The sequence below is a fragment of the Camponotus floridanus genome, unplaced genomic scaffold, assembly GCF_003227725.1.
Source record: "Camponotus floridanus strain SB8 unplaced genomic scaffold, Cflo_v7.5 scaffold19, whole genome shotgun sequence".
Classification (NCBI taxonomy): domain Eukaryota; kingdom Metazoa; phylum Arthropoda; class Insecta; order Hymenoptera; family Formicidae; genus Camponotus; species Camponotus floridanus.
In genome coordinates this window covers 532688-558196 of record NW_020229314.1, presented here as the reverse complement: position 1 = coordinate 558196, position 25509 = coordinate 532688, and the positions used below count along the sequence as shown (strand labels likewise).

The 25509-nt window shown below is 32.6% G+C and overlaps 1 protein-coding gene across 2 annotated transcripts in view; it reads left to right on the top strand.

Annotated features, from left to right (window-relative positions):
• The window catches only part of LOC105256106 (protein kinase C, brain isozyme), a 55780-nt gene that overhangs the window by 1669 nt on the left and 28602 nt on the right, over positions 1–25509 (top strand). The gene's annotated exons all lie outside the window — the stretch shown is intronic.

Here is a 25509-nt window from a genome sequence, read left to right as displayed (position 1 = left end):
AGAGGCTGGCATGTAGCTTTTGCTCTCCATACGTAAACGTATCTATGCGTTGGATACGTTCCAGTAACGATCGAGTTTGCATCCCCGGGAGAAGAGCAGGTGAACGCCTCGGGGGGTAGCTCATCACGGGGGGATGGCTTGCATAGGCCTGTTCGACTAACGAGAAATGTTTATAACATGTTCGTAACTCTGTTGATTTTGCGATATACGCGGAATTTTGACACGACGTGTTTCTAGACATTTAAGCTTAAATTCCTTCAAATAGGATTAAATTCTTTCAAATTATACCCGCTCGAAATTAGAAATTAGAAATTTAATAGCAATTTAAAAAAATATTTCTACAAAATGAGGTAATAAAAATTATGTTTTTACATTTCGAATCGTCGGTGAATTTCTATTTTTTATTTGTATATTTTATATTATATATATATTATATTATATATATATTTTATATATATATTATATATATTATTTATATATTACATATGTTATATATATATATATATATATATATATATATAATATATAAATAAATTTAATTAATTTTCTGTTTTCATACGAGACAACTATAATATATCATTGCTTTATTTAAAGCTGATTATAAATATTGTGATCGAGGACTATCGACAATGTTATGCGCTTTAATCTCGCCTCTGATTTATTTTCCACTTTGATTTCGTTAGGTTTTTGGATCATGAGTTTTTATGCTTACAGTATTATATACAATGAAAGATTAATATAATCTCTGCCGAGTGACATATGTCATCCCACAGTTATATATAACTGAATATCTCTACTCAATTAACATCGATGTACAGTTTATATAGAGAGATATCGTATAATATTTCATTCTTTTTCTTGATATTTTCACGCTACGCGCGTTGTATACGATATTCCCTTTGTTGTCAAAATCACGTGTGAAAATTTTTATATCATAAAATCGCACCGAGAATGTTCATAACGAAGGAAAAGCAGGAGAACTTTCGTCCCGCTGTCTCTCTCTCTCTCTCTTCATTAAATCGTTAATCTGCTTTTGTGCATGCCGCTTCTAGCTATCTTCGGACCTTTGATAGCATATTGATAATAGAGTTTGGGGTTAATTATAAGTAGAGACACTCAATTCCCTCAGGGCAACGCGGCCTTTTTCCGGTAACCTCGCCCACATTTTGCAATTTAATGATATTAACGTAAACTTTTGTTTTCTTTTTTTTTAATTTCGATCCTTAACAAAAAAAAAATATATATATATATATATATATTAATTCATCTATTAATTTAAAAAATAAAAAATAATTTCTTTTCATGGATTCTTTATAGATGAAATCATTTATATACAAACATTAATTTCTTTTCTATACCGCGATTCGTCGTGTAAGGAAATCGGTTCACGAGAGTTGCCTTTGCGTGTGTTTACCCGAAACTTCATTGATCTTTCGTAAATGTTTACGGGACTAATGGGGCCGATGTGCTGTAACACATCCAGTTCCTTCTCGCGTCACGAGATACCGGTCATCTTCCTCTCTTCGTCGTGACAGACACAGATACATAAATCCAGTCAATAACGGGTCGACCAATAGTTAAACGCTCCATCCTTGACGCACTCGTACTCGTTCTTCCTTCATCTATCCGAATTAGAAACCACTCTACCGCGATATGAGAAGCGGCGACGCTGTTGAAAAGTGCGCGCACGTTTTTATAAAATGCGTGCGTGCGTGCGTGCGTGCCGACCTCCCATGAAGCGTTTTAGCAGAGGAAACTTCGGCTCACCCTCCCTCGATATCATATTGACGAGAAAATTTGGAGTCCATCTCGGTGACAAGGTACAATTGGGTGGTCGTTCGGTCCACGAATGGTGTGAATTTATCTCCGTCGCTTTCGGAAATGGAACGTTTCGCATTTAGTCATAATCGTGAATTTCCCAGCTCTATTAAAGTAATTTTCAACTCGTTGTAGAATTATAGCAGTGGCTTAATTTTACAATGAAATTCTAATTAATACGCCACTTTAATTAGTAAGCAGGGAATATAATGCTACAGCGATTTATCTCGCGTATATGTTATATGTACGTTCGAGTTTGAGAATTTATGGATTTCTAATTTATGGATTTTTCAATTTATTATTCAAATTACTCGCACATAATTTTGTAATTCTCATCTTGTAATATTCATTATTTTGCAGCGCTATTATTTGAATCTTTAATTTTACATACGCTATCTCATTCTTCTTTATTTTTATTCTAATGTAATGAGTTTTTATTTAGCAAGGGAAATGTCTGAAATGGTTTTTCATAGATAGTACTTTATTTATTTATATGCGAAGAAAGGAATAATAAAAAGAAGCGAAGAAAGGAATAATAGAAAGAATAATATAAAGCTCAACTATTTTTACATGGGTCATCTAAATATTTATGTAAGCAACAATTTATGCGAAATTTCATTGACATACAATAATTATAATCAATCTTTCAAATCTTTTTTTTAAATTGGAATTTTTTTTAGAATTAAAAACGATTAAAAACGATTAAAAACGATTAATCCACAATTAATGTATTCTTTTAAATCTGTTCTATTTCGAATATAGAGTGACACATAGTATTCGATTCAAGATATCGATACGATATCTTGAATATAACATTGACATCTGCGACATCAAAACAAGTAGGATAGATCTATTTGGACATTCTATCATATTCGTAACGACAGCGATCAAAACTATTCATTCATGGATAGAAAAATTAATGATCAACTATTTTTGCTAGATTATCGATAATTTTTATTTACGCAAAGTTGAAACATTTTTTTAACTTTATCATCTGTCATTTTAATCACACTGATTTACATTCGTCAAATTCGTGAAATGATATCTTTTTTTATCTCATCCCGAAATTCGCCCGATAATTTAAAACAAGCCTATCAACGATATGTAAAATTTGCGCACGTCACGATATATCAACGATTATTTTCGTTGCCTGACCAATGAATCTAATAGACGAAAAATGATTCGCACCGTATTTATCACATGGTATTTTGCGATCGCGATGGCGAAATGCATTTTACAACGATGCAACATAACCCAGGTCGCTCCCGTCATATGCTTGCACCCCTATGTCGGTCTCTTCGACCAGTCTGCACTTTCGTTCATACGTGCCCGGTATCGGGTTCGGGTCAAACATTCGTTATTGATATTAAAATCGAAATAATTTTAAAGTAAAAAAAAGTAGAATATTCTCGCATATCTATCTTTTCGAAAATAATTTTAAATAAAAGAGAAAGACGTATATTATTTTTAAATGTTTTTCTATTAGAGAAAAAAGTATTTCAGTTGTATTTCAATGTACTTGATACAAAAAAAATCTTGCAAATTTTTTTTTCATGCAAAATTATGTCAAAAAGGTGATATTTTTTATTTATACTATATTAATATTGTATTAATATTGAATAAAGGATTTGTCAAAATTCTCAATTTCGATTCATCTCCTTGCCTTTTAGATCATTGTTCTTTTAGAACATAATATGTATTCTTTTTTCAATATTTTATTTTAATTTCCGCAGAAACTTTAAAAACTTGCTATAATCAAAAGTATTTCATATTTTCATGTTTTAATTATTTCGAAACTTTCTCAATAGTTATTATTAATTAACGGAAAGTTAACTCTAATTTTAATGCTAAAATTTCCAATCGATATGGAAGATCCATTTTCTTTAGATTTATTACATTATCAAGATTAATTTTGTATTATTTATTATTATGTAGAATGAACTTTAAACTTTAAAAATAAACTTAAAAATAAACTTTAAAATGATAATAATTTAAGAAAATTAAACGATTGGTTTATTACTTATTGAACATTTTATTTTACTTTATTATTTCACTCTTAACATTTTATTTTCCTCTGATTATTACTAGAATCAAAATGAACAAATTATTATTATTGAAATCGTTTCCTTTCTCGAAATTTGCAAATTTCAAAGCATAAAGTTCGTAAATCGTTATTTTAGAATAATATTTTGATGACTCATTAACTTTACTCATAGATCTTATCTTTATGTTTTCTACATACCTTTCACTGACACGAGATGAGCAATTCTAATTAGGTGCATTGTAATGAAGGTAATAACGGGAGTTCGTGATATCGCGTGTGCGCGGTAGAGCTACGTGGCGAGAATTAATTCTTTACTTCTTTGGCGTTGCACAACGTTTCGTTAACGAAGATATTGACAAGGAAGAGCGGACTACGCAACGTGCATTACGTAAAAAAGGGAATGGCAAATTAATAAAACCGGTTGGGACAGATTTATACCGGTAACGTTCTATTCGGATTGAGCGTCTTTAGCTAATTTCATATTTCTCAGGTCTCCTAGATATCTTATTATCTTATACCGAGGCCAAATCAGCGCAAGAAAAAAATGTCATTTTGTCAAGGAGACAAAAACCCGCATTCTGTCATTCCAGAAAGCAACTGTACCGTAGGTGAACTGTATATATGTATCCAGCTTTGTACTGCTGACAGAAATGAGTTATTTTTATTGTACTTTTATTATATACACATGTTATGTTCTTAGAGTCGGAATATTAAAAAATTAAGAATCATAAATTTTTACACTCGACCAACTAAAACCGATATGTGATTACTATAACAAAAATAATGATTTTTAATTTTAGAACTATTTTAATTTATTAAATTCGAAATATTACGACAATAAATCTCTAACAATATTATACTCTATATTTATGTTTTAGTATGATTAAAAATTCACTGTATTTTTTTATTTATGAACGTTATTCGAAGGAATTTTTTTGAAATACCTTTGCGAAATAATTTTGCGAGAGAAACACTAATATTTTTGCGAGAGAGAGAGATGTAACCTTGTTGGTTTTTTTCTTTCAGATGTAGAACTGCACTGGATGCAGAGCTGCATTAATTATTTTTATTTGCATATATTGACCTAATCATATATATGTATTCACGTATGTGCGATTAAGGTGAATAAGATTTATTTCCACGGCTATTCTAGTTTTATAATATGGTGTGATTCATGTGTATGAGAACGGGCCGCAACAATCGCTTTTCAGCTCGCAAATCGTTATCGAGTCGTGCGGTTTTCATCGGTCACTTTATCGAGGAGGAAGTCCATACGTATCGTTTAACTCGCTCTTTCATATCTTTGGCTATCGGCGGGGAGCAAAAACCGCATGTATTGACTCTGTTACGGCAATATTATCTCGCGCGCAATTAATTTTGCTGAGTCGTCATTATCCATCTGTTATAAATGATTCGCTAAGAGCGTGACGCAAATTAATAGACGAAATGTAAATAAAATCGATTGATAAATGAGCCAATAGTAAAGTAATTTTTGTATTTTTATTTAATATCATATTATTATAATATCATATTATTATATATTTTTATTTAATTACATATTTAAAAAAAAATATGTCCAAGTTATTATTTAAACCACTTCTCTGTCTCTCTCTCTCTCTTTCTCTCTTTCTGCCTCTCTCTCTCTCTCTCTCTCTCTCTCTCTCTCTCTCTTTATATATATATATATATATATATATATATAAATTTTACTTATTATATTTAGATAATTATAATTATAATTTTCTAGTAATCCAAGGAAGGGAGAAAAGAGATTATTTGTGTCGATATAGATCTAAGCCATATAAGAGAGTGATATTGCATTATTTTTTTTTCTTTAAATTAAATATCAGAAAAGAAGAGCAAAAAATTTTGCATAATTTTAAATAATAAATAATTTTTAGATAATTATAATTATATTTAGATCAGATGTATCTTTATTAAATATAAAATCTCTCATAAAATGACATACTTGATTACTGTACTAGTAAAATTATCAAAACGCGACTGTTAACTTATTGAAAATTTACTACGCATTGATCTATTTTATACAGCTATCAGTTACTTTACTTGATCTTATGAGTCAAGATACTTATCACTTCAATAAAGTTTACACTACTAATAGCGCACCTCTTTTTTTTCTTTTCTTTTCTATGCTGAAATGTGATTTCTAGCCATCGTGTTTCTATATTACATCAATTCAATTAATTCTATATGTAATTTTGCAAATTAATGATAATTATTCATTAGAATCATAAAATTTTGCAAATTTTTTGCTCTTCTTTTCTGATATTTAATTAAAAAAAAAAAAGATAATGCAATATACTCTCTTATATGACTTAGATCTATATCGGCGCAAATCATCTCTTTTCTCTCTTCCTTAGATTGCTAGAAAATTAAATTCTCTCGTGTTTCTCGCTTTTCGCATGGTCTTCTTTTTTGAAAAGAGATCTTTTTCCGCCCGATTTTTATATCTAGTAGTCACTACATTTATTCTTTCTTTCTTACGCTGCTCGTGACAGTTTAAATGAGGTTCTGCAAAGTTCCGGACTTTGGCGTGCACTTTGCGAAAATATATCGAAAATATTTTGTATAAGTATAAATATATACTCGCGTGCACATACACACACACACACACACATATACTCGTATATATACCAAGCACGTGCATATAGGCCTATAAATCGTCGCACAAAACATCTGACCCTTCCGTCCACTTGTCGCTGACAGACTGTCTCATGTTTCACATATATGTGTACACGCGAATATACACACATATACATACACACGTACATAGCGTTCTGTATAGTACGAGTTCGCAGTGAGCATAGTTGTTGACCCATCCTCCTGTCCCCTTTTCTGTGATGGAAAATGATAACTGGAAAATAGGCCGGTGTTTCTCGTGCAGCAAAATTCGAAATGGAATTTTCGAAAATTTCGACTTATGAATTAAATTAATTTTGAGCGCAGAAAACTAGTTTTGAGATAAATGTATTTATCAATTAAATTCGAGAATTAAATTAAATTCATTTAAATTAAAATTATAGATCCATTAATTTTGTGCTCGAGTTTCTTTTTCAAAATCTGCAGAGCACGTTTGCGGTTGGAATATTACATCGCAAACTTCGATGTAATGAGTTTTCTCATGGCGAGAAGCGGTTGGCTTTCCTTCAAGATGAAGATGAAGAGAAGCTGTAACTACTCTCGTTTTCACGTTGAAACTGACGAAAGTCATTTCCATCGACAACTTTATAACAGCGGTTTCAGATTCTTCGCATTATTCTCTAGTTAAAATTGAAACAGCGATCTGTGGACCGTTCAGAAGCTTTCAACTTTATAGAAAAAGCTGACAAAAAGATACGTATTTTTTTATCCATTTTTTATCTAATTTTTGTGGCACTAATTAGAGGTCCATAAAGTGATACGCACGGGCTTTTTATGATTCTGATTCTGCTATCGAGTGTAATTTTGTGTTAATAGCCTTAACGATAAGGAAAATAAATAAAAAACGAGAGAAAAGAAAACCTTTGAGAAAAGGAGAAACGTTTTGCGGATACTGCTGATTTATCGGCGCATTTTTCCTTCGACGTATCGGACATAAAATGGAACGTGGAAGAATCGTGCTCGCCCTACGTCGACGCGAAATAAAATAAAGTCGTCTTTTTATATCGCGTCGAGAATTAAATTGTCTGAAATTAAGCGAGAGCTTTATCAACTGTGCAGATCGCATTCGATCGGAATCCAGGATTAGCAGCGCGTGATTGATGATTGATTGAAGCTGAGTGAATTATCCCGGTCGGAGCACGTTGTTTCATCACTAAACATGCGGGCGACAACTTCGGCACTCACGTCACGATCCGCTTCGATCGTGGTAAATCGCTAACAACCGTGACGTCGTTATACACTCGGCAAACCAACCCGGATATTGTCTCATTAATATTTGATTAATATAAAAAGCAAAATATTCCGCGCGACGCGGGTCGTTCGCTTTTGTGATTGCGAACGTTGCCTAATTAAGCGTCTCGTTAATTACTTGCATCCCGTATAATTATTCGAAACAATTTTCTTTATTTACTGACTGATCATACGTACGAGTTTTCCGATGTTTCAACGCAAGAATCATTTTTATTTTCCAATGTTCGCGAGCTAAAACTTTCATTCGGAATTATACGGAAATCTTGAGAAAATATTTTTTTTCCAGAACGTTTTCCTTCTTGTTATTAAAATGTATATACAGATGGCAACGAGCGATGTGCAACAACGTTTTAAAAATATACATATATTCTGAGAGATGTTTTTCTGCAAAATATTAATGCATAAACAGTAATGTGACCAGTTTGTATTCAACTGCCGAGTTGCACTGTTGAGGTATTTGATTATCCGCGTAGAATATGAAATTAACATATTTTATCTTAATAAATCTATTATAATGCTAAGCGATGAAGGCGAGTTAAAATTCATCATAAAATTTAATAATTACATTTATTCAAAATAATTACATTTATTTAAAAAGAAAAGGAGAGAGAAAATTTTATATAACAGTATATATGTGAATTTTTTATAATATTTATTTATTTAAAAATTTTTCCGTCTCTCCTTTTTTTATCATTTTATTTTCTCAGGATGAGATAGTCGGTGCTTTTTTTTAAGCGCACTTTCACAGGGTTAATCTGTTTGTCCCTCTACTTTAAGCGACAATTTGCATCTAATTCACGATTTTATATTGTCGAAAAGAGCGTTGCGCTTTTATCCTCATTATGAAAAACGGTTTACTGTTACATTTCCATACAGTGCATACTTCTCAAGTTCACTTGGGAGCATGTTTCATGCCGCATTATGTGTAGTATGACGATGTAACGTGTGTAGTTGTAATACATGTCGTAAAATGTCCTTGCATATATATCCTTGTAACTCGTGTTATGTACTCCTTTTCAGAGCTGACAAAATGCGTAACATTGCGAAAAGGTTATTTAATATGAGTAAATATCTAGAGCGAAAGCACGTACAATAAAACACTTTTATTTTACAGTAGTTTCTAAATTGTCTAAGAAAGGTTATTTCAATCTAAGAAAGAGAGAGAAATCTTCGTTCATTCTAAAACATCCAGGAATAAATTCGTATGAATCTACTTAAAAGTTTTATACATCGATATATTTGAAATATACAAAATATAAATAAAAACTACACACATGCACATTGACATACTGACATAACGTTTGTCAAAAAAGTATATACATATATTTTTCTAAATTTATATTTTTTACAATTTGTGAGCTGGAATGAATCAACAGACATGGCAATGCGTAATAAATCTAGACATGAATGATGAAAGGGATTAATATCGCGTGTCAAGATGACAATTGGACGATGGCTATCGAGTTATCCCTTCTTTCTTTCTTTCCGATAAAAGTTCACGGCCGTAGAGCTTTGTGGTGCTTCGTCTAATTCATCTTTAACAAGATTACGTCGCGGCGTTACGCAATTACGTAGCTGATCTCCGGGTATTAGGGACTTTTTACCGCCAGATTCTTGAGACTCGTTATATGCAACGATGCTCGTAACGAGATCGTCGTGAAACGACGTGACGTGACGATGAGCCTCTTGAAGACCCCGCGAGTGTAGTTGATTTTATCATCTACGTTACATAAGCAATTATCCCAAACATTTTCTTCGCTCACTATATTTGCTGTATAGTAATTTAAATGCGATATAAAGTACGATATCGTGTTTTATTTTACATTGGAATCCAATTTTTAAATGTATAGTTATGAATATCGTATGACTTTCAATCGTATCTCGGATTTTGCTCATTCGTGGAAATATCTTCTCGAGTACTTTACAATTTATGTATTTTGTTTGTGTATGTACGTCGACAACATATACATTGTAATGGTATTTTATCCAATAATGCCGTTTATCGTGAAAAACCGTGCTCTATAAGGGAATGTAGGAAGGCCAAACATTATATATATATATAATATCCTGACCACGCAAAGTTTACATATTAAGCAAATATTATTTATAAATTTCCATTGTACGCAGTATCTAAAATTTTGTCGCAACGCGTGCTTTAAATGTCACGTGTTTAACTTTCCGTGCATATTCCTAAATTAATTCCCGTTAACTGTGTATGTACAGCTGGTTTCTCCGCCTATTCAATTTGCGAAAATATTATTATTATTATCGTTATATTATTTGACTTTAATGACATAACGAAGAAGCGCGCCATCTTGAAGATTTAATCTCTTCTTCGATGCGCTTTATATCGAATGAGAGATTTGGTCGCATAGTTTGCGTAACAAAATCGATTTATTTCATGCATTACTCCGTTTCGCACGTCCCTTCATATGCATGGGATTTCGCGTTGAAGTGAATCGACGATGTGTGTCGCGACGACATTATGACGGAGACAACGGCAACGCCTAGACGACGGTTCTGTTGCAATTGCAAGCACATTTATCGTTCGCATCGGAATAATGAAATTAGATTGCCCTGGATAGAGTTACGAGTCGTCTCGAGTGGCAAATAAACGAATGATCCACTTGCATATCGGTACAATGCAGGTGATTGCATCGCGTTGCGTTGGCTCGGAAGAAAAGAGATGCAAGAATATTAAATATTTGCATGAAAACGCGCAATTTTAAATTTTTCTGATAATAAGCTATGCAATCGGCTATTATCTCATAATCGTATTTACATTGTTATTTTTAGATGAAAGTGTATTAAAACGATATTCGATACACTTCTAATCAAATTTTGATAGGGATATTCAGTTTGATCATAAATTTTGAAAAAGATAAATTTTTTTTTATATTTAGAATATAGAGTAAAAATTGCTTATTATAAAAATGTTTATTATATAATATTTACAATATATAGAAAAAATTGAAACTTTTGAAAAAGTAGAATGTGAAAGTTTGCAAGAAGAAAATTAATTATTTTATTTTACGATTATGAGATATGATTAGCATAAATAAACAAATATGTTCAATTTTTTTCATGAGAAGGAATTTTTACAATATTTATTATATTTTATTTGCATGTATTTTTCTACGTGAACTATCTCAACTTTTGTATGTAAAGCTACGTAACATATATTGCGATATACATATATTGCGATATACATATTTAAATATTAAATATTACTATTTATGTATCCAGATATCTTTCTATATGCTTTCGCTATGTATTTTTACGCAACTGATGTAGAAGAAATATATCCAAGGGAAAAGGACGAGCGTATTTTCGCCGGAATTTTACCGCTTTTTTTTTACAAGTCGCAAGATTACTTCAGAATATGCCATCAGAACATAGGATTACGTTTTACCAAGCAAATTTGTTAATATTTCAGGAGCGTGGGCGACGAGAAGCGTTCCATCTCGCAACAAACCAGATGAGAGTCGATAGTTTAGAGTGATGGGTCTTTAACCCGATGATAGACTTGAGTGGAAATAATATACTAAAGCTAGAGGCAAAGAGAGAGAGAGAGAGAGAAAGAGAGAGAAAGAGAGAGAGAGATCCTACTGTCAGGCAATAAAGCGGAACGAAAGGGCGCTTCGTTTGCCTTCAATAAACACACTAGCCTGTCGATCTACAGCTGGCCGCATGAAAATCGACGCTTCTGACGAGGTAAAATGGAAGCGGCGCTATACATGTACATTCGTTGCAGCATCCGACAAACATAAATATAGCTACGTGAAAATACATACGCGTTTGTGCGATATCTCTTTTCGGATCCGAAAGATTGAACGCGAATCAGCAGTTCTCCCGAAATTGGCCGTCATTAAGCACAACCTAGTAAAAACTGGGCGATCTTGTTCGCGCAATTTATCCGATTGATTGATATATATGGTACGCGGAATGTGCCACGGATGAAAACTCAAATTTGCACAGAAATCTCTACAGAATTATGGAAACTTAACTCTCTTTTCTCTTTCCTCCGAAGGCGCTCGCGGAATAATTCGTTTCAGAACTACTTGCCAGTTTCTTGAATTTATACATTGATAAAGGCAAGACATGATTTTCAAGTTGGTTTATACTCGAGTTTGCTGGTGATGTTTCCGAAAATTGTCAGGAATATCACTATCCGCCTCGGTATGCACTCAAGAGAATGCAAATAGTTTACTTTAGCAGAATGTTCGTCCAAATTTGCCCCCGATCACTTAATTTTGATTCGAATATTCCGTTACTTGTAACTTAGAATTTACGATGGCAGAACATCACAATTCTCATGACCGCGTCCTCTTGCAAGTCACGATATCGTAATTCGTGTTCGCAAAATTTATTTTGCCGATCAATCTTGGAATCAGGAGTGTAATTTTTTTTGTATCAATTATTTTCGCTAACGGTAACTAAATTAGCGAGGTAAAAGCCACGGGTCGCACTTTTCGCACTATTTCTACTTTCTTTTTTTTTTCTTTTTTCTTTCTTTCTCGCTTGCTTTCGCCGATTCGCAGAGATACACATAAGAGCGGTTTTACCTTGTGGCGTGTCACAGGGTGGCTGCTTTGTGGCGAGGCCACAAGAGGGATGCGGAAGGAGGGTCGCGAATCGATGAGAATCAAGGGTGAGAGAGGCGGGGAGGGGGAAAAGGAAGGGAGAAAGAGCGGCCGAACTCGGGATGAAAATAGCCAGCCAAACTCCGGCTTTCGTTGCACTCGTACAATACGGTATTGTACGTCGTAGCACGCGGTGTCGTCACTCGCTCGTATTATTGGCCCCAATGTCAGACACAGAGTAGTCTCGAAAGATTCACACATCTCTCACTTTTATTAAATATTCGCATTTTTAATAATTTTCATAATGAAGAACAAGTATTATTTTATACACTATTCTGTAAAACTGATATTTAGTAATGTAGGGAGAATCTTGTTGCTCCTCATCAACGTAATGCATAAATGTTTCTTTATCGATGATTATAGAAACTTTTTTTTGCGATTATAAGACATTTATATTTATTTTTTTATGTTAAGTATATGTAAATTGAAAGAGAAAAAAAATTATAAAAAAATTAAAAGTCTTAGGCTTATGAATCTTATTAATTCAATGTGATATTTATAGATTATAGATTATCTAAGGATTATTTCATTATTTATGAATTGCAAGAAATTAAATCAAATAATCAAAGATTCATAAAACTATGCTTATTCTGTCAAATAGTGATAGATTGGTTTTTACTAATTATTTGCTTGAAATATTGTAATTTTTTAAGTGACGCGGTTGCATCTAAAGAATTCTTCTTTAATGAATATTTGTCTCCTTTCGTGACAGCTTCTTTGTTAACTTTCAATATTTTACTTCAATTTCCGCAAAAACTTTGAAGAATCGTCGTAACCGGTAATATTTCATATTGTCATGTCTGAAATATCGGACTTCTTCCAATGTGACCGTTATTGACAACCAAAGAATTTGTGACCGACTAAAAAATTAATGGACAACGAAAGCTGATCGCCAAAGTTTTCAAGCCACGGTTTCTATCTCCATCGCTCGACGATTCTTCGCTCGTATTCCCAAATCACCATCGATTATCGTCAAGTATCGTTCGTGTCGGCCCATCTAGCGGATGATACGAGAGCACTCGTGACGGAGAGCGCGATGGCCAGTCGGGAAAAATTGAAACGCTCGCGCGAAGCGAATTATATGGCGTGTCCTCGTCGATGCGCCATTTTCTAGCTGATTGAGAATTCTCTCACACGTGGACCACATGGCAGTCGTCATTGATTGGAATCGACATATAGATCTGCACGAGGAGCACCGACTATTTGACATTTCATCGACCACGTGCGACTCGACTTTGTACCTCTTGTGTCTAACTTTTATTTCTCGGTAATTACTCGGTGTGAATTTATAGATAGAAAAGTCAGCTTTCATCTTCGTTCTTTTCGCAGGATCAATAATAGAATCGGTCAGAAGCTGAGATTTATCGGCACTTGAAACAAGTTTTTTTTTTGTACTGAACGTGAGTGGATTCTTATATCGGCTGTCTTTTGTACAGTCTAATGTTTAATAGTTTCGGAGGAGAAATTTAGAAAAAAATGGGCAATATTCCTTTGCATAATTCAATCGATAAGATTGCCCAGGAAATTGTACGTTGAAAATATATATAATAGATATAAGAAAATTGTATATCACTCTAAATAATCTATACAAACATCAGATACACATGTATACACTACCTTTACAACATATTTATTATGAAGATTTATTGCGAAGATATGATTTTTTTTATAGGATCGTAAAAATTGTTGCAATAAATGAAAATGTATGATTAAATTTTATATCAAACATTCTTCATAAAGTTTTATCTTGTTCATGAAAATATATGAGTTGTAAAGAATTTAATAAGAGATTGTAAATCCAGAGATGCAACCCATGAATTGACAAACTTATAAGTGCTGAATCTAGAGCACACATATTTTTTCTTATTTATTTTTGAAAATAAATTTGCAATGTTTATTAATTTTTTATATTCTCCCTAACAACTCATCTATTCCTTTTTACATATGTATATGTTTATACATATTATATAAAACATCTTCTTACCAAAATGGAGATTTTCTTCGTGCCGGTAAACCTAAATGCGAAGACCTTCCATTTTTTATTTATGTGAATCTCATCGTTGTGACGAACCGACAGCTGGTTCCTCCTTGTCAGACCCGAGAAGATATAAAAGACGGATGCTGGATACCGGAAGACGGGTGGTCGGCGCCGCATAAAAGGTTAATCGCAGAAAATCGAAGTTCCCTGGGGCGAGCCCTTCCTCGGCGCAAGTGTGCGCAAGCTGTCACGGCCGAAAGGATAACCCGGTGTCGTGTCGATATCGTGTTATCCTGTTGGGAGGAAATGCAAGATTACGCGAAACAGCTCGACAATCCGAATTATGTCCCGCGGCACGACTCAGAGGATCTCTCTCGTTAAGCAAATCTTCAATAATGGCTCGATTGCTATCGGATAAGCCTAGATTGTCTCTACATAATCTATATATATATCCGTATATATCAAGCACTCCGAAAGATTTGTGTTTACGTTTATTAGCGAATAACATGTATGCTCGATGTAAGAGGGGGATGATTGATATCCCTAGGAAAAAGAAAAACTTAAATATAGATATTATAAAATTTTTGAAAAATAATATCGATTTAATACAGCACAGTTTTTCTAAAAAAAGCCTACTAATTTCATTGATTTTTTAAATTGTAAATTATATTATATATTTTCATTCATCTAAGAATTTGATTTTAAATAATGGATACAAAAAGTAATGCATCTTGCACGCGTGTGTATTAAACATTATATATTTGCGCATTATTATCTAGATTCTTGCAATCTCTTATTGAAACTTCTCAAAAATTTTTTAGATTCATGTGATTTATATGCATATTTATATCTTTCTCTTAATTTATTACGGTTATTTATTTACTCTCTTAATTTATACGATTAATTTCATAATTATTTTCTCTTAATAATTATTTTATCTCACAGACTATTTATCGCGAAAAATTAGAAAGAAAAAATAAATTTTTATTTTTAAAATTTTTGTTATATATCTTTCTTTTTAAAGTTAAGATTCTTTTTAGTTTTAGATTAATCGCGTCTAAATTATCATTACTTTATAGTTATTCAAACGTAAAAAAAAGTACGGAGAATAATGGGTACTTTAAATGGAACGATGTCTTTCTGCGAACAGATCGCTTGTCGTGTCTCTGTTATTCCTGACGGTAGCGATAAACGATGAAACATTTCACCGCATCTGATGCGCGTCGTAATAAAGATGAAGAAGAAGCGAGTTTTATGTTTATGCATACACAAAGTGCAACAACAAGCAACCGTCGCATCTCATGTCATTCACGAACAGCAATGCGTAAAGCTCATCCGTGCATTAGTTTTATTCATGAGAAATATCGCGTCCCTCCGGGCATCTCACTTGCAAACTGCTTGCTAAAGAAAAATGACTCCAATGTTCCTTATTATGATAATGCCCAGATGTATCTCTCTCTCTCCCTCCCTCTCTCTCTCTCTCTCTCTTTCTCTCTCTCGCTTCCCTCCCTCTCTCTCTCTCTCCCTCTCTCTCTCTCTCTCTTTCTCTCTCTCGCTCCCCTCCCATCTCCACGTATTCGCTCATATTCAGGATTATTGGATTCAGGATATGGATTCCCGTAATCCCGACCATACCTCAGAAATTCGTGAGAATCCTGTCATGTCGCTCTTGTCCTCCTCCGGTCTGGTTTATGTATATGTCGCCCGGCTGGCTGCCGCCGGATTTCCTCCTGTACCACATAAAGGGAATGGGATGATGCGATGCATTCGGGGTGCATTCGAGGCTGCCGTCTTCCGCAAGTTCGAATGGCTTCCCAACCTCCCTAGCCGGGTTCCCACATTTATATTAATGCAAATATATTTTACATCGCGTGCAACGGAACGTTCGTATTACGATATCTATTTATAGAGGGAGAGAGCGAGGGAGGAGAGAGGGAGAGAGAGGGAGACCGAAGAAATTCACGGTCTGTATTGATATAATTTGACAGACATACATCTGGATGTATGAATAATATTTTGTCGAAGTGTCACAACTTTTGACACAGATAATATAGACTATTTTTCCTGAATATCTTCAGTGAAATTCAGTTATGTTGAAGACTATAAATTATGCAATCCTCTAAAGTTTTAAGTGATTCAAAAATTAATTATTAGCGCGTTTATATCACGTCGAAGACTTCGAGAAGAATAAGTATTACTTATCTAGTAGGAATTATTTACGACTCTTTTAACCGAATGAGTATATTTTTAGTGGTATTAAATTGAAATATGATACATATGTGTCAGGGTGATATAAATAAAAATATACGTGTTCTGATTTCTCAATTCGAATTTCTCGTTTTACTATGAAAAGTTATGAGCAGATAATGTACAATTTAATACTTACAATTGATCAAAAATTAAATAAAAAATTATTCTTAAAATTAAAATGTTAGTTTTACATCAATAATTTTTATTTTTTATGAATTTTAAATTGCACACAACATTAATATCCTTATTACTTAAATTTCAAAAATCTTATAAACTTTTTTTTTAAATATATAGAAAAAAGTTCAAGAAATAAAATCAAAATTCAGCAACATGTCGAAAATTGAAAAATTCATTCTATTTTGATAAAATTTCATCTTCAATTGGAGAAAGGGCTTCCGTCTTTTTCCGATCTATCAACCGTGAAGTATCGAATATATTCGATCACATCCTTTCGTTATTTTGAAGCTCTTTCGAAATAACGTGAATGGAATTGACATTTTACTGGTTGGACGTTTTATTGGTTGATGAAATTTCACCGCTATTCTCATCTTTCGATTCGACGGATACGACGGATATTTTCGAGGTTGTTCCCGAGGTGTTCGGTATACCGTGGCGATTAAGTTCTTAATTAGAAAGCAAGAGAGGTGCTATTTCGGCATAAACATTCGCGTGTTGGCGGTAGGCCAACGAACTGCCTGTTGAGCCCTCGGTTCGCTCGAGAAATTTCACTCGACCATTCATTGTTTTCGTGATTCCAAAGACAGTGCCCGAGTCGGTTGAATCGATGATATTTATATAGTCCAACAAAGGCCAACGTGTGTTATTTCCCGCTTCACCTCGCTGCTACCTAGACTCTTACTCGCGGTTCGCGGTATCGATGTTTCGAGTTTACGTCGTATTATTTTCTACAATACGGCTCTGTCGCACAACGTTGCACAATGCAAACGATAAATATACGATAAAGTGTATGAAATATATTTGTTACGTTATGCTTTAACGTAATTAAATCGCGTGCGCGTAAATCGAGTGCAGAAATGATATAATAATTATCGTGCGACGCGTATTTTTGAATCTAATAAATCTAACATTATGCGTATTACACCTGTACAAATGCTGCTTAATCATTTATTTTCATGTACGTAACAGCATTCTTTCCCTCGCATATATATATTTTTCAGTCTCTGATACTTTTTAATATATGCAACTGGGTCACTTTGTATGCAACACTTCACAAAAGGACTAAATATAACTTGAGTATTACTGATAACTGCTTTTTCTCTCTCTTTCTCTCTGTTTATAAATTTTCTAAAACTATAATATTAAATATATTAATTAATATTAACTTTAAATAAGTGAATAAATTATAATTTCGGTAAATATTTACGCGTTCCACCTGTGAAACAGGTGGAAAGAAAACTTATTTGTATTTTGAAATTAAGATGTTGTAGGATTTGGAGATTGAGATGTTATAATCACATGTGTAAGTCGAAAAATAATTTCTTATTATCAACTTTATTAATTTCCATATTTATTTATCAAGAATTCTAATATCGAAAAAAAAAACGAAATATGTTTCATGAGTAATGCACTGAATTTTGGTTTAAAAGCAAATTTAAAGCTTAACTCTTTAATTAAACCATCTTATTTTTAGTGTTTGTTGATATTTTCTCAATAGACTAATAGAGTAAGAATAAATACTTTTAATATTTTATTAGAATGTTTGAAGACCAGAATAAAGAAGAAGCAATTTATCGTTTCTTACGAATCTAACAAGAATAATGAATGTTTTTTTTAATGGGAGTAAATACTATCATCAAAATATTTCAAGATGTTTTTATATGATTTTAATTGTAGTTTGTAATTTATTTTATGTATAATTATCTACAGTTTTTTTTTGCAAAATCTAAAAGAAAGTAAGAAAGATTCCGATTTGTATTGTCAAGAAAAAAATTCGCAAACATTCGCATTCTTTTGCTGTACTGACAAAATAATCGCATACTCATTTTTTATTTGTGATATCTTTTCGTTTTTCATTTACTTTATTTCTTTTTTTTTGTTTGATGCAGCTTACCGTTGCTCTTTGTCTTGCGCTTTGTCGTGTCTCTAACGACGAGAAATGGGTAGCGGATAATTGCCGCGAGTATCTGGCAGTCGGCCAAACCAACCGCCTGTTGGACTGTCTACCGGGCGTTTTGACCTACCGCGTTTACATAGGGCGAAAACGAGATCGACTTTTAGATCATGTACTACCGGACCGTGCATTTATAATATCCGTTGTTGTTTCCACAACAATAACACGAAACGATAGCCTGTGAAACAGGGAGATTTTAATTTTTAAGGAAATTACGTAAAACTTCGACATTGTCAACATTCGTGATGTTTATCTTCTTTAACATTTAGAAAATAACAAACTTGCTATTTAGTAAGTAATAGTCTAAAAAGCAAATGAAAAATAGAGATGTTAAATAGAAAAAGTAAAGTTTTCATCGTTTATATCTTTATATTTTACAGTATCATTAATTTTATAAAATAATTGACGATCGCATTTATAATTTTATTTTATTTATCATAATATCTATCATAAAGATATATGGAGACAGTTTAATAATATTGCGATTGAAATATTTTTAATGGCAACTTATTTGTACAAAGTTAATATCTTTTAAATATTCTATTCATGCGATTTTTTCGAATATATTACAAATGAATATATTACAAATGTGAAACTGATGACAGACGCGCGGTTAAACTCAAATCCTATTAGTTTCGGATTATGGATGCTTATAGCGAATTAATATATATATTTGAGAGAGGTCTCGTGGCTTTAGATAGATAATTACAATAGATAATTGCAGATTGTTTAATCCTTATTGTTAATGATTCAACGTGTGATGTATTTATCTTCATGCGATAAATATTATGTCGATCGTGACTTGGCAGGTAGCGTTTATGGAAATTCATTGTCAGTTGACGTAAATGATTCTTTTTATACTCGACTCTCATCGTGCCACGTATCATTAACGACATCATTAATAAACGTCCGCGAATAATCGCGTTTACGATGCGGTAAAATGAAATATAGACCGCGTTTGTAGCAAATTTTTAAATTTCTGCAGCTATCGTAGCTATTGTTGCAACGCGATTACATTGAATCGCAATCTACGACGAATTATGTATAATTGTTTTAAAAAATAGTCCAAAAACAATCGTCGATTTTCTCTCATATACGTAGAATGTACGATTGTTTTTAAACTGTTTTTTAAAAGGATTTTTACTATGCATTTTATCTGTTTACTGGCAGATTGAACGTTGAAGTGAAATTCATTTATTCTCGGTATTTTGCGAAAAAACAGTTTTTTAAGAATATATTTACTCTGCCATTTTTTAAATACGGGGATTTAAACCGATATCATTTTTTAAAATTTAATTTTAAACACTCTATAGAGACAAAAAAATATATCAACTGTTGCGTTTCTGCTGTCACGAGTTGAAATTATTTCTTCAACAATGAATTAATATTGTTGTAAAAAAACTGATGAGTAATCTCTTTTTAGAAAGAAACACAGAGTATTTTTTAAACTCCTGTTCATTTGATTGAAAAGGCTATACGATGTTGAAACCAAAGATAATACCGATTTCAGTCCGTTGAAACGACAGTTGGTCAAAGGTACACAGAATCTGTGTTATTGTGTGACCTAGAGTGAATTTTTTCCGGGCGATTCAACGTTCGATTTGCCATCCATTTCCCGTGACTCCTCGATTGATTTCCTCCTGGAAATTCGACTACTCTTCGTTCATTTCCCACAAGGCTTTTTTCCCAAATGAGAAAAAGCTACTACGTCTAAATTTTCTATTGAAACCGATACAATCTGATTGTGAGCTGAGTTTACATCTTTTTTTTCTGTAAACATGCAAAAGTAATTTCCTACATTACTTGCGATTACAAAAATGCGATTGATGTAAGAGAATCGGAGAAAAATGTTATTAATGCTTAACTTTTAGTGGCTCTGGCGATTGAATGCAAACATTTACAGAAAATTGATGGAACTTTAACGTACAACTATTGTTAAAAAAATATTTATTATTAATATTATTATAAAATTTATATTATTATAAAGAGTTAATCAAAATGAACTAATTCTCAATAAATCCGCGCAAAAATTGTCTCTCTTATTTAATTTTCTTGCATTTTTTTCCATTTTTTTAATGTCGTTACAAATGCTATTTTGTACATGCATACGTGGTACGACGAAGCCATTTTCGCGTCAGGCTATGTTTGCATTTCGATCTAAGCTCCGCAGCAATGTAGGCTAATCACAGATTTGCCATTCCGCCTCGTTTCGTCATTACTTTTCTTTCGGCCCCGACAAGAGGTCTCTACAACCCCTGACTCTTTATCTTGCGTGGCTTCCATCTTTCCCTTGTACGAGTTCCACCCTTAACCCTTGACGTCGCGACTCCTGTCTATTGCGTCCCCGCCGATTGTACGACGTGCGTCATCGATGTCGTCGATTGTGAAATCTCGTTTATTTTTGGTACGACATCGTTGTCCGTACCGTAACTGCCTGGCGTGATTGTCATCAGCGACGCAAAACAATGACTAGATGATCGATGAAGTTTATAGAGATTTAAGCTTGGATTAATTTCGATATAAAAATAATTTTGAGATGAATGATTTTATTAAATATATACCTACATATGCATTAATTATAAATATCATACAATTATATATATAATTAAAAACACGCCATAAATTTTTCAAGTTCCTTTTATTTTATGTCAAACGTTAATTTATTTCCAACATCAGATATTTTAGACAAAATTATGAAATTTAATAAATATGAATATTTATTAAATTACCAATTATTATTTACCAGTCGGAGATTGAAAATAATTCATGATTACCCTCATCAAGTATCGCCTTTGGATTCCTTTGAGCTTTACGTCGAATGAAATATAAATTTTTTCGTGACGCACACACGTGTAATATATTACACGTTTATTTTTATTGCGGATAATATGAGCATATGGGTTCGGTCTCAAGACTACCAATAACCGTGTTCAAAAATTTATACATACTTCCTTTAGAGGAAACCCGACGTGCAATAAAAAGCTAAGAGCTCGCATGCGAGATTACATGTTTATGAGATATAATCTTTTTCTGAATTAATTATATCTGTGCGATTCATTAAAGCGATTTAATTGAGAGACTAGCAATGATTATGCATCATCGAAATGCAGTTGCAGCGATTCTTACCGGTACGAGCGAGACCTTGAAATATTGATTTGTTCGTTGAAGCTGATTTAATTGGCGGTCCGTGATAGAGTCCTCATCCATTAGAGGCTGTAAACAACGGCGGACATTAAAATGCACTTTTATTCACCGTTGGAAAAAGGAGCATTCTACTTTCTCTTCTAAAAAGAACTATCATGTATCATAATTTCAAGATAATTGCCACAACGTATCATTGTTAAATCATATAAATTTGTCAAAATTAAATATGTACAAGAGATGGAATAAAGCAGCTGTCTTATACGTGTGTTCAAAGTATTAGATAAGCATAGTAAATGAGACTGTGCGTATATTGTAATCTGACGAGAAATTTATGATTGTGATAAATGAGACAAGACACGGATACACACCACACACACGTGAGAGACTTGTGTTTACGTAACCACAATATGAAAACAGCAGTGACATTGCTTTACGCCTCGCATACTGTACATTCTATATATGAGAAATTTCCATAAAAGTTTAATTAATTTAATTCCGTAAAAAAATTTATGTATGTGCAAAAAGTGTGTGAGAAAGAGAGAGAAAAAGAAAAATATAATAGTAAAGATTATAGATATTCAATAAATATGCGCGATATGAAAGGCACCTCGAGGAGGAATCGCTTTATCGACATCGGAGGACTTTTCCGAGATTTCCAGTATCCTGGCTGTTTTGATTTATCGCATTCATCGCTTCCAGTCGTGCTCGACCAAACGCTTCAAATTTGTAACTCGCCCGCGTAATTAAGAAGTTCTGGTAGAACGATCGGGCTATATTCTACTGGCCTTTAATTGCGTCCGCGTGTACACGGGAGACACTCGTATATTCGCAAACGCGGAAACTCGAGTAAATAACGAATTCGCGATGATTCGTAATTCATAGCGCGCGCGACAGCAAATGTAATATAAATTTTTCCTCCAATATATTTGGCTGTTTCAATTTTGCGCGCACTTGACGAATAATTTGCAAATTAACCAGCTCTTTGGTCAACAATTTTCTGTTATTATTATTTTTTATTTTATTACTATTATTTTCTCTTATTTTACCTCATCATTTTATCTTATCTCAACTGTAGCAACAAGAAAAATTAATTATTAGAAAATTTGAGAGAGAAAGAGATACATGTATAGACTCTTATTTATTTATTAAAGAGCATTAATTTAGGAATTTATTCAATAATTTTAGCTTACGTAAAACGAAAATTGATTTCTAGGTTCGTCAAAAGATGTAATGTTTAGTATTTTGATAGTTTTAGTATTTTTGAAATAGTTTCTGCAATAAAAAAATTATATATAATAGTGAAATAATTATTATTTTAGATTATGACAATTTAATTAATTGCATTATTATATATGTCAATGTCTTCATAAATTATAATAATATAGATATTCTCGATATTGTAATATACACTGCAAGGTAATGCACATAAAATTTTACAAGCGGCAGATTGAATGTGACCTCTTTCGCGCATCTACTTGACACTGCAAATATTTACGCACATTGTGTAATCTATATCGCAGGTCGCTGCTGCAGAAAATATGTATAGCATACAATATGTATGTGAAGCACATATTGCGTGACTCGATAAGCCGTAGATTATTTACGATTTGATATCGGTTAAAATTACATCGGCTAAAATTATACTATGATTATAGTATATATATAATATTAGTAGATCGAAATTTTTACAACAATTTAAATATAAATCTATTAAGTTATATTAAACTTTAAAAAAATTTTTAAATATAATTAAAAATAATATTTTTAAATATTAGATTAGAATATTACTCTTAAATATTAACTAACTGTTTTATAATAGATTCGAAAATAATTTATAACATCAAAGATAAAAAAAGTCTGGGAATAAACTCTTTATTTTTCTAAATTATATTTTCCATTTTGAAAAGGCACACTAATTTCCTTTTATTAAATTAAAAAATGTTTTATAAAATTACTTATAGACTCAATTAGAGTATTATTGACCTTGACACAAAAAAGTCACAATCTTTTCCAGCGTAAATACAATCTTGAGAGAGGTCACACTTATAGTCTTTTTAACTTGTCAATCTTTTTTCAATTACGTCCGAGAGACCTCGAAGATAACTTGCCGTTCCATCGTAAGTTAAAATCTCAGCAGCTATATATGTCAAAGTCACGGCAGATCGTCGAAAATGAAATTTCGAAGGAACGTCGAAGTAATCACGAGAAATTAGCGGAGACGCCAAATGCCATTAAAATTCCACCTTCCACGTCATGAAGTAACTGTTTTTGACAGGTTTGCAGGAAATTTGAATCCTCGTGACTGGCGATTTTTGAGAAAGGAGTAATCTTTCTTCCATCGATGCTAGAATGGAAAAGTCTGAAGTAGTTTCTCTCGAGAAATAGAGAGAGAGAGAGAGAGAGAGAGAGAGAGAGAGAAGGGCAGAGTTTCGAATGATTAAATCACTATTTCGAGAATCCTTTCACCGAAGTTTCGTGAGAATTAATCGATGAGTGTCGTTGTCTGTAGAGACAGACTTGGCCTTGCATCGGCATAGATTAGGGAAATCTATCGGTGAGATCGAGAAAATTATCGTTCGTAGACTTTCTTTTTCCGCGCCACTTATCTTTGTTTTACACCTAAAAACGATGAATGCGTTATTAAATTTTAAAAGAGCTTAACTCTTAATAGCCATATTTACGCGAAAGAGTGCTTGCACTAATTAAGCTCGTGTTTGCGACAGAAATTTATCCACCATGGTTATTAATACTCCAATGGTCGGATAAACAAAAATATTAAAGAATTTAACTGAAGAGAAAAGATGTATAGAAAATACAGAATACACTAATTATACAACTTTGTCTTTTATTATATTGAAAAATAATTTTTTTCAAACTTATATATAACTTAACAAGCTTATATATAAGCCTCGTATTTATTTTTCAATGTTGCAAGATTTCACTTTATTTAAATCTATTTTTTCTCCAAAATTATTTTCAAAGTGCAATTCTTTTAATAATCACTTAAAACCAATTTTATATTTTGTTACTAATAATATACATAAAATTTAATTTTCCTTGTAACTTAAAATGGTATATTAATTTCTTCTTGCCTAATATATTACATTACATTATACTCCGAATGAGATGAAATTTGGCGTAGCCACAAAGTACAATGTAATTTTCGTTTCGCAATTTATACGAGAACAGTTTGTGTATGTATATGTGTGCATGATATGTCTGCCAAAATAATTTCAGAATCATCCGAGTGCTTCGAATTAAGTGCAGTTGTAATGCGACACTTTTGGTACCGCGTGCAATAATGAAAATATGAAACTGCTATATTAATCGGTCACAGATAATGTTCTGCGATAATTTTGAAACCATTATTTTAATCCATTACATGTTTCTTATTATGTAATCTCAATTAATTTCCTTTTTTCGAAAATATTGTTATACATGATAATTATCATTTTAATGATCTTTACATTATTTACATGTATATGTTGTATGATGTATTTATAGTTTACAACTTTACAATCTTAATTTTCTCAAAATTGTGGGATATAAACAAAATATTTCCGAGACCGAAAATCATATTCGGTAAAAT